We start from the raw sequence: 12,032 nt of genomic DNA, 5'->3' as shown, positions 1-12,032 counted from the left end.
CCAGCTCCAGGTTGAGCTGTTGTTCAGCATCTTAGCTGTAGAGGGCAGTGTCACTAGCCCTCATATGTGGGATCTGAACTGGGGCCCTCTGGTGTCCCAAGCCAGTTCTTAACCACCGCGCCACTCGGCTGGCCCTCTTTTTGTTACTGAATTCTAATTTAATCTTGTTGAGGTCAGAGAACATACTCTCTATGATTTCAGTCCTTACAAATTCACTGAGACTCAATTTATGGCCTGATATATGGTCTGTCATATAGAACGTTCCATGTGTGCTTGAGAAGAATGTGTATTCTGCAGAGGTTGGGCAGTTTTCTATTCATAACAATTAGGTCAAGTTGTTGATAATGTTTTTCAAGTCTTCTATATCCTATTGATTTTCTGTTTACTTGTTTTATCAGTTACCGTGGAGGCCTGTTGAATTATCCAACTATAATTGTGGTTATGTCTATATTTTGTTTCAGTTCTGTCAGTTCTGGCTTTATGTATTTTGGAGCTTGTTAATAGGCATTTATGCATTTAAGATTGTTATATTGTCTTGATGAAATGACCCTTTTATCATTATAAATCTCGTTCCTTGTGGTAATATTCTGTGTTTCAAAGCATACTTTGAAATTAATACAGCCATCCATGGCATATCTTTATTCAATATTTTGGTTTTAACCTATCAGTGTCTTTATGCTTAAAAATGTTTCTTACAGACAGCCAAAAAAGATATGGCCAATATTATTTTTAATACCATAGGATGACCTCTGATTTTTAATTGCACCACTTGGAGTACATTTATATTCAATGTAGTTATTGATATGGTTTAGGTCATCTATTTCTTTCTTTGTTTTCTATTCTTTCCATCTTCACCAACTTTCCCCTCTTTTTATGCCCTGTTTTGGATTGAGTATTTTCTTTAAAAACTTTTTATTTTGAAATAATTTTAGATTTACAGAAGAGTTGCAAAGATAGTACATAGTGTTCCCAGATACTTTCTCACCAACTTTCTTTAACATTAACATCTTACATAAACGTGGTAGCATATTTATCAAAACTAAGAACTTTACATTGGTACAATACAATTAACTAGACTATGTATTTCATTTGGATTTTCCCATTAATATCTTTTTCTGTTCCAGGATTCCATCCAGGTTACCACATTTCAGTTAGTCATCAGGTCTCCTCAGATTCCTCCTGGCTGTGACAGTCTCTCAGACTTTTCTGTTTTTCGATGACCTGTGTAGTTTTTAGGAGTATTAGTCAGATATTTTGTAGAATGTCTCTCAATTTGGGTATAACTGTTGTTTTCTCTTGGTTAGTTTGTGGCTATAAATTTTTGGAAGCATACCACTGAGACAATGTGCCCTTGTCATCTCATCATATCAGGGGGGTACATGACATCAACATGACTTACTGGTGATATTAACTTTAATTATTTGTTTAAGGTGATATCTGTCAGATTTCTTCACTTTAAAGCTACTGTTTTTTCCATTTCAAATTCCTATTTGTTATATGAAAGTCACTAAATTCAGCCCACGCTCAAGGGGAAGGAAATTAAGCTCCACCTCCTGGAGGAGCAAGTATAAAGAAATAATCCAAGTCTTTTAATATTCTGTTTTATCTCCACCATTGGCGGTTTTGCTATAATTAGTTGTTGTTGTTTGCACTTGCTCTAGGGTTTAAAACAAGCATGTTTAAGTTATCATAATCTGTCTTCAAACCCTATTATATGACTTCATGTGCAAGTAAGAACCTTAAAACAGCATACTTTGATTTATCCTCTCCAATCTTTTTAGTGTTGTAATACATTTTGCTTCTACATATTTGATAATCCCCAAAATGCATTGTTATTATTTTTTACTTTAAGTAGTCACTTATCTCTTTTGAAATATTTATTCAAGGGAAATTCAAAGAACCTAAAATTAATCATTTTAAAGTGAAAAATTCAGCGGCATTTAGTAGTCAATTATCTTTCAAAAACAAATTTTAAAAGGATTAAAACAAGCCTTTTCATATTTACTGACATGTTTACAGCATTTGGTACTCATCATTGCTTTTTGTAAGTCTGAGTTTCTATCTGATATCATTCTCCTTTAATTTGAAAAACTTCCTTTAACATTTCTTGTAATATAGGTCTTTAAATACTTTAAAGACCTAACTCCATTGTCTTCTGGCTTGTACCATTTCTGTTGAGAAATCTGTGTTAATCTTTAGCTTGGTGCTCTTGTATGCAATGTGTCTTTTTTCTCAGGTTGTTGTTAACGTTTTCTCTTTACTGTGATTTTCAGCAATTTGCTATGATGTGCCTTGGTTTGGTTTTCTTTATTTTTATTCTTCTTGAGGTTTGTTGAGCTTCTTGGACCTGTACCTTATAGTTTTCATCAGATTTGCCGAATTTTCAGCAAATTACTTATTCAAATATTTTTTCTTCCTTCAGTTCATCCTGGAACTCTATACATGTGTTAGACTGCGTGATATTGAACCACAGGTCACCGAGGCTCTGTTAACATTTAAAAAAAAACAGCTTTATTGATATATAATTCACATACTATACAATTCACCCATTTAAAGTGTAAAATTCAATGGCTTTTAGTATATTCATAGATGTGTGCAATCATCACCATAGTCAATTTTGGAACATTTTCATCACCTCCAATGAAACTCCATCTAGTTTAGCTAGCCCTCTATCCTTAAACAACCACTAATCTACTTTCTGTTTCTATAGTTTTCCTTATTCCGGATAATCCACATAAATGGAATCATAAATTGTGGTCATTAGTGGCTGGCTTCTTTCACTTAGCATAATGTTTTCAAGGTTCATTTACGAGGATGGACAACTAAGTTCGTGAACTCATCTTGAAAAAAGTGCTGCATAATTCATTGCTGAATATCACTATGGTCAACTTCAAAGTAATCCCCTTGGGAAGCTATGCACTAACATCAGCACCTACTTTACCCTTCAAAGCAATTTGGGAACTCTTTTTCTGGAATGGCCATCAGAGCTGTCATCGTATTACCCTTGACGTCCTGCATGTCATCAAAATGTCTCCCTCTCAATATTTCTTTTATCTTCAGGTAAAGAAAGCAGTCACTGGGGGCCAGATCAGGTGATTAGGAAGGGGGTTCCAATACAGTTATTTGTTTACTGGCTAAAAACTCCCTCACAGGCATTGCCGTGTGAGCTGATGCATCATCGTGATGCAAGAGCCATGAATTGTTGGTGAAAAGTTCAGGTCATCTAACTTTTTCATGCGGCCTTTTCAGCACTTCCAAATAGCAAACTTGGTTAACTGTTTTCCAGCTAGTACAAATTCATAATGAATAATCCCTTTGATATAAAAAAAAGTTAGCAGCATCATTGCAGAAAGTCCACAAACTTAATTGTCAGACCTGTTATATGTGGTAGATGTAGGAGTACTCTATTCTGTTTTATAGACAAATAATATTCCGTTGTATGGATATACCACACATTGTTTATCCATCCTGTTAACTTTTTATCACACTTTTATTTTTTTCTGAGATTCATTTTGGGTAATTTCTATTGCTATTTCTTCTAGTTCCCTGATATTTTCTTCTGAATTGTATAATCTTCTATTATGCCCATCTAGTGAATTTTTTATTACAAATATTGTATTTTTGATTTCTAAAATTTCTATTTGATATATGTATATGTGTGTATATACATATATAAACATATGTGTACACACACACACACATATATATATATATATGTATATAATCTTTTTTCACTATATTCACATTTTCCTTTAAATCCTTGAGCCTATTTATAATACGTAGAGTAAGTCCCGGACTTATGAAAAAGTTCCGTTCTGGGAGAGCATTAGTAAGTCGGCTTCGTTCGTAAGTCCGACAGAGGGAGTCTTACACACCTTTGACACAAATATACAATGTAAAGCCAATGGTTGAATGATTCATGTTATAAGAACTAGCGACGTCTACCATCTTTTTGCCTTGGTCCAATCTCTCATTTATTTTCACTTTTGTTTCCAAGGTTATTGCTTTGTGCTTCCTAGCAGTCCCCTCCATATCATCACTGCTTTTCCTCTTGCTTCCGGACATCCTGGGCTCTGATTGAGCACTGGACTACTGTACACTATCACACTGTACAGTGAGCACACAGCAGCACAACTGTGACAATGTCCTGCAGACACATGAGCTACTTCCGCGATTTGTTCTCATCTACGAGTGTTCGTAATGCGAGGTCCATTCGTATCTGTGAAGGTTAGCAACTCAAATGTTTGTAAGTCGGAGACTTAACTGTATTTTAAAAGTTCTTGTTTGTTGGGTCAATATGGTTGAGTAGGTAAACACTGTGATTACCTCTTTTCATGACCAAATCAAAATTACAGCTAAGGGCTGGCAGAGTGGCTCAGTTAGTTAAGAGCACGAGCTCTGAGAAATAGGGTCGCCGGTTCGATTCCCACATGGGCCAGTGAGCTGCGCCTTAGCTGAGCTGTCCCTGGGCTGCCAACAGGTGGCAGGATGGCTCAGCTGGTGAAAGCATGTGCTCCTAACAACAAGGTTGCCAGTTAGGTTTCTGCATGGGATGGTGGGCTACGCCTACCTGCAACTAAGGTTGAACACAGCACCTTGAGCTGAGCGGCTGCAAGCTGCCGATGGGCTGCTGGATGGTGACTAGACTTGGAGCTGAGCTTGCTGCACCCTCCACAACTAAGATTGAAAGACAACAGCTTGGCTGTCCCCTTTCCCCAATTCCCCAACACTGTTCCCCTTTCCCAATTCCCCCCCAAAAAATCTTTTTAAAAATGACAACTAAACTACCGAATAACCATCAATGAAAATCACTGGAAGTCTAGCTGCACTGAAGCCCTACAACTAACGACATACAAAAGAAGCCACCTCAAGACTAGTAAGAAGGGTGGAGACATGGAACAGGCTGGACCCACACCAGCATGTGAGCATTAAAAATCAGTTAGGGACTGAATGGATGGGAGAAGTGGATGGAGATAGTCTCAGAGACACAGAGGAAGAACTGAGGGTTGTTAGTTGGGAGGGGGTGGGGATGAAGGAGAGGGGAAGGGATGAGACAATACAAATTGGTAATTGCAATATGGCCTCAGGGATAGAAAAAGATAGTCTGAGGAATACAATCAATAACGTTGTAAGCATTTCTTAGGGGGCCAGATGGACCAATGCCCTTTTGCGGAGTCCACTTCATAGTTGATGTAGAGGCCAGACCACTGCATTGTATTTCTGAAACTGATGTTGAATAATACTGTATGTCAACTATAATTATATATACATATAACCTCGGGACACGGAGTAGAGTGCGGGAACGGATTCAATGGAATTGTAATAGATAAGCATGATATCGGGGGTGGGAGGGCAGTGGATGGGGGGAGGGGGGTTGTTACTTTGTGAGGGTGAAAAGGGTAACTATTGCATTGTTCTGTACACCTGAAACTAACAATAAAAAAATCAGTTAGGGGTATCTTAGCTGTGCCCCCCCAGAGGAATGAGGTGTCGAGACCCACACTAGGATCCCCAGTCCAGGATTCCAGTGCCAGGGAGAGAAATTCCTATAACTTCTGGCTGTGAAACCAGCAGATATTGTGGCTGAGTGAGACAAGGGCAGCTGCAGTCCCAGGCACTCCTTTTAAAGAGACCATACATGGACTTGCTCACTCTGAGCTCCAGCTCTGGGGCACCACCTCAAAAGGCACCAGGGACATATGTACCAGTAGGAACTGAGTTGTCTGGCTTCAGGATGAGGGCTGGAGGGGCAGCTTTCTCTCAAATGGAAGAGCTAGCAGAAGCCATTGTTTCTTGATTGAGCTCTCTGCCATCCCAGCATGCAATGGAGGCCATGGTCATATCTGGTTCTCCATCAACCTGGCTAACACAATTCATTTGCCCTAATTCCCTGAGACCCCACCCCACCCAATGTTCAAGAACACCCAAGTCATTTCCAGTGACTTTTCCACATAAACAGCCTGTCTTTGCTCATGCTCCAGACTTTCCTAAAGTTTCAGAAAGTTTCACAAAACCCAAAAAAGTGGCATCTGACTTTGGCATGTTCTGTAAACCTGGCTGGGAAGCCCTAAGCCCAGGATGAGTGACAGCTGGCCTTTGTTTGTGGCTTGGCCTCTCAAGGAACCTCCAAGCCCAGTGTGAGGGGCGGCCATCTATCTGCAGATTGCTTTGTGGCTTATGCTGGGTGGCCTTGGGAAGGGCACAGGCTGCAGCTGAACCTGGTTTGTGCTGGGGCCTCTCCTAAGAGGCCCTGGAACTGGCACACCTGGTGGCCACCATTGGACCCAGCCAGAGCAACACCCAGCTGCCTTTGGGAAAGACACACCCAAAGGGCAGACTGGGCAGTCACCAGAGCCTTGCTACAGCAAATCCTGTTTTGTAGGGTGAGCACCTGCATAACAGCTCCTCCACTGTAGTCATGGCCAGTCCTCAAAACCAACCAGCACAAAGATTGATCCCTTCCACCCATGTACGAGCAGCGACCAAGGCTCAACTACAACAAGGGGTCATACACAACACACACAAGAAGCACACCTGGAGTGCCCACTTCAGGTGATGAGGGAGACTGTGCCATTGAGCTCCACAGCACACCTACTACATAAGGCCACTCTACTAAGACTGGAAGACATAGCAGCCCTACCTAATACATAGAAACAAACACAGGGAGACAGCTAAATGGGGAGACAAAGAAACATGTCCCAAATGAAAAAAACCGAGAAAGCTCCAGAAAAGGAACTAAACAAAATGGAAACAAGCAGCCTATCAGATGCAGAGTTCACAACACTGGTTATAAAGATGCTCAATGGTCTCAGGGAGAACTTCAACACAGGGATAGGAAACATAAAAATGGAGATAGAGAATATAAAAAAAGAACCAGTAAGAAATAAAGAATACAAAAACTGAAATGAAGAATACATTGGAGGGAATCAACATATTAGATGTAGCAGAAGATTGAATCAGAGGATTGACTCAGTGATTTAGAAGATAAGGTAGCAGTGATTTAGAAGATAAGGTAGCAGGACACACCCAAACAGAACAGCAAAAAGAAAAACAATCCAAAAAAAATGAGGATAGTTTAAGCGACCTCAGGGAGAACATCAAGCATACCAACATTTGCATCATAAGGGGACCAGAAGTATAAGAGAGAGCAAGGAATTGAAAACCTATTTGAAGAAATAGCGCCAGGAAACTTCCCTATCCTGGTGAAGGAAATAGACATACAAGCCCAGGAAGTGCAGAAAGTACCAAACAAGATGAACCCAAAGACACCCACAGTGAGACACATCAGAATTAAAACGCCAAAGGTAAAAAATTGATACAACTTGACACCAAAAACCAACCAACGAAACAAATAAACAATTCAAACCACAATGAGATACCACCTCACTTCTGTCAGAATGGCTATCATCAATAAATCAACAATGAACAAGTACTGGGGAGGATGTGGAGAAAAGGGAACCCTGGTGCACTGTTGGTGGGATTGCAAATTGGTGCAGCCACTATGGAAAACTGTATGGAGGTACCTCAAATAATTAAAAATAGAACTACCTTATGACCCAGCAATTTCAATCTTATGTACTTACCCCCAAAAATGTAAAGCACTAATTTGAAAAAATATGTGCACCCCTATGTTTACTGCAGTGCTACTCACAATAGCCAAGATATTGAAAAAACCAAAATGACCATCAATAAATGATTAGATAAAGAAATTGTGGTACATTTATACAATGAAGTGTTACTCTGCCATAAACAGAATGAAATCTTACCATTTGCAACAATGTGGATGGATGTGGAGTATATTATGCTAAGTGAAGTAAGTCAGACTGAGAAAGACAAATACCATATGAGCTCAGTTATATGTGTATTTAAAAAACAGAATAAACAAGCAAACAAAACAGAAATAGACTCAGATATAAACAACAAACTGATGGTGGCTAGATGGGAGAGGTATTGGGGCATGGGTGAAAAAGTTGAAGGGATTAGGAAGTACAAATTGGTAGTCACAACATAGTCACAGGGATGTATAATATAGTATGGGGAATATAGTCAATAATGTTGTAAAGACTATGTAGGGTGTCAGGTGGGTACTGGGCTTAGCGGGGGATCACTTCATAGATTATACAAATGCCTAACCACTGTGTTGTACACCTGAAACTGATATAAAATAACACTGAATGTCAAATATATATATATACATATACATATATATGTATCAAAAAATGTATACACATTTTAAGAAAGGAAAAAAAACTATTAAAATTGTAATGCTCAATATTTACTGATAACAAAATATGAATACAAGTCATTTTTCACTTCTGCAATTGCAAGAGGTGCTCAAAGTGGATACCATCAGCATCCAGACACTTCTGATTACGGTGAACTACTGCTTGAGCAACACTGACCAAAGTGTCCACTTGTATACATTTTTTGGCACCCCTGGTATATTCATGGGATGTAAAGTACAGCATAGGGAATATAGTCAATGATATTGTAATAGCTATGTACAATGTCAGATTGGTAGTAGACTCGGTGGGGTTCTCATTTTTTGAGGGGTGTAAATGTCTAATAATTATGTTGTTTTATACACCTGAAATTAATAAAAAATGATTAAAATGCCAAAGGTTAAAGACAAAGAGAGAATCTTAAAAGCATCAGAAAAAAAATCTGTTACCTACAAAGGAGCTCCCATAAGACTATCAGCTGATTTCTCAACAGAAACTTTGTAGGCCAGAAGGGATTGGCATGAAATATTCAAAGTGATGAAAAGTAGGGACCTACAATCAAGATTACTCTACCCGGCAAAGCTATCATTTAGAATTGAAGGACAGATAAAGAGCTTCCCAGACAACAAAAAGCTAAAGGAGCTCATCACCACCAAACCAGTATTAGAAGGAATTTTAGAGGGATTTCTTTAAGATGAGAGAAAAAACTCAAAATAGTAATAATATAATGGCAATAACTACATATCTACCAACAATTACTTTCAATGTAAATGGATTAAATGTTCCAATCAACAGACATAGAATGGCTGAATGGATAAGAAAACAAGACTCTTACATATGTTTCCTACAAGAAACTTATTTTAGATCAAAAGACACACACAGCCTGAAAGCAAAGGGATGGAAAAAGATATTTCATGAAAATGGAAACAAACAAAAAAGCTGCAGTAGCAATACTTATGCCAGACAAAATAGACTTTAAAATAAAGGCTATAACAAGAGACAAGGAAGGACCTAGTAATCCCACTTCAGGGTATTTATTTGAAGAATCCCAAAATGCTACTTTGAGGGGACATGTGCATCCATATGTTCATTGCAGCATTGTTTGCAATGGCCCAGATGTTTGTGGATGGATGTTTGTGGATGAATGAATAGATAAAGAGTAGCTACAGATATACAATGGCCAGGGAAGGGAATGGGTTATTGCCATCTGCAGTGACATAAATGGACTTAGAGGAATAATATTGTACTGAGTGGACCTTATCAGACAGTGAAAGACAAATGTAATGTGCTTTCACTTATATGTGGAATTAAAAAAAAAAGAAACAAATCAGAAACAAACTCATAGATACAGAGAACTTTTTGATGGTTGCTGGATGGAAGGAGGGTTTGGAGGGGGGTGTGAAAACAGGTAAGGGATTAAGAAGTACAAATTGGTTGTTACACAGTAGTCATGGGGATGTAGGGTATGTATAGCATAAGGAATATAGTCAGTAATATTGTAAAAACTACGTACGGTGTCGGATGACTACTAGATTTATTGAGGTGATGGATGGGAGGGGGGTTGAGGGGCAGGGTGAAAAAGCGGAAGGGATTAAGAAATACAAATTGGTAGTTACATAATAGTTATGGAGATGTAAAATAAAGCATAGGGAATATAGCCAATAATATGGTAATGACTACGTATAATGCCAGGTGGGTACGAGACCAGTCAGGGCGAAATCGCTGCGTAAATTACATAAATGTTTAACCACTATGCTGTACACCTGAAATTAATAGCAAATAATATTGAATGTCAACTATAATTGAAAAATTAAAAAAAGGGAAGCACTGCACACACATTTGGTCCTCTCTGGCTGACTCGCAGTCCTCACCCTAGCACCATAGGTACCCTAAGGCAGGTCAACTTCTGACTGTGCACACCAAGCTGCTGCACTCCGTATTGTTAGAGATCCAAAAAGAATTATTAGACTGCAAAAGCGTTGAGGTTGGTGTTCTTTAAATGAGCCACAGGTCATCATATTTTGCTAAGATTCTTAACAACACAGAGAATCTTGTGAAGGAATTGCTAGTTATTCCAGACAACTACAAGCTGATTTTTGCCGAAGAAGGGTGGGCCTGGCCAGCTCAGTGCTTTCCCCTTTAAACCTGAACTGGCCTGAAAGCAGGAAGGTGTGCCGACTATGTGGTGACGTGAGCTTGGTCAGCTAAAGCTTGCAGAAGAAGCCAAGAAGTTTGGAACTGTGAATATTGTCCACCCTAAACTTGGGAGTTACACGAAAATTCCGGACCCAAGCACCTGGACCCTCAACCCAAATGCCTCCTATGTGTATCTGCACCAACAAGACCATGCATGGCGTGGAGTTTGACGTTATCCCTGATATCAGGGGAGCAGTGCTCGTTTGCAACATGTCCTCAAATTTCCTATCCAAGCCAGTGGGCATTTTCAAGTTCGGTGTGATTTTTGCTGGTGTGCAGAAGAACGTTGACTCTGCAGAGTTCACAGTGGTGATCATCTGTGATGACCTGCTAGGGTTCGCCCTCAGAGAGTGCCCCTCCATCCTGGAGTACAAAGTGCAGGCTGGAAACAGCTCCTTGTACAACACACCTCCCTGCATCAACATCTACGTCATGAGCTTGGTTCTGGAGTGGATTAAAAACAAAGGTGTGCGGCAGCCACAGAGAAGCTTAGCTCCATCAAATTGCAAATTATTTATGATATTATTGATAACTCTCAAAGATTATATGTATGTCCAGTGGAGCTCCAGAATAGAAGCAAGATGAATATTCCATTCTGCATTGGCAACACAAGAGGAGATGATGCTCTAGAAAAAAGATTTCTCTCTAAAGCTCTTGAGCTCAATATGATCTCCTTGAAAGGGCGTAAGTCTGCGGGAGGCATCCAGGCCTCTCTGTTTAGTGCCATCACAATTCAGGATGTTTAGGAGCTGGCAACCTTCATGAAGAACTTTTTGGAGATGCATCAGCTATGAACACATCCTAACCAATATATTCTTTGCCCTTGAACAACATACACAATTTAACTTAGCAATGGCTTCAAAAACTTAAACATGGAATTTTTCTCAAAGGAATGTGCTTATTATAGATTTTTTCCCTCAAATAACAGCAAAACATCCACAGCCCTGCAAAGCTGTTGGGGCATAATAGACAACTTAATTTTTACTTGAACTTCCTAGAAGCATTTTAAAAATCTTCCTTTAGCTTTTCTAATGATTCCCACTTATGTTGTCTTTGATGCTACTTTTTCTAGCTGGATCTCAGTATTCAAACTTGTCTGCGGTCTTAATTATGCAAAGTGCAGTAAATTGTTTTTGGAAACACACAAACACACAGCATGGAGGGTGGGTAGGGTCTGCTAGGTGCTGAATCTTGATCCTTTCCAAAATGACATCAGTGTGGTCTCCTGGATTTCTCAGCTGTTAATTCAGGTCAACATTGATCTGTGGTGAGTGTTTAGGAGTTTCAGGCTAAAAGGCAAACGGGAGATTTTTCTTTATACTGTTATTCTCATAAAGAGATAAAAGTGACATACTATGTGTTTATATAGCAAGTTCTGTTTTAATGTCAAATAATTTATATCTGTATGCATTTATATTTCTAATAATGCGGTTCTCAGTGATATATGTAGAGACTTTGAGAGTTTGTTAGAATCCTTGACCTTGTGCATTATAGCATCATATTTTCAACAGTTGTTTCTCTTCTCTCCCTCCTCCCTTTTAAAGCTGCTTCATATGATTTAGAAGTTCCCCAGTTTACTTTTATTTTCCTTTCAGTGAGTAAAAGAGAAGGTTG

The 12,032-nt window shown here is 39.1% G+C and overlaps 1 pseudogene; it reads left to right on the top strand.

The window, feature by feature from the left end:
* The window catches only part of LOC109388867 (phosphoserine aminotransferase pseudogene), a 30,461-nt pseudogene extending 19,249 nt beyond the window's left edge, over positions 1–11,212 (top strand).
* Positions 11,213–12,032: the final 820 nt, after the last annotated feature.

The sequence above is a fragment of the Hipposideros armiger genome, unplaced genomic scaffold, assembly GCF_001890085.2.
Source record: "Hipposideros armiger isolate ML-2016 unplaced genomic scaffold, ASM189008v1 scaffold_210, whole genome shotgun sequence".
In the NCBI taxonomy this organism is placed as follows: Eukaryota; Metazoa; Chordata; class Mammalia; order Chiroptera; family Hipposideridae; genus Hipposideros; species Hipposideros armiger.
The sequence above is the reverse complement of the archived record's forward strand: the minus strand, read 5'-3'. Positions and strand labels throughout refer to the sequence as shown.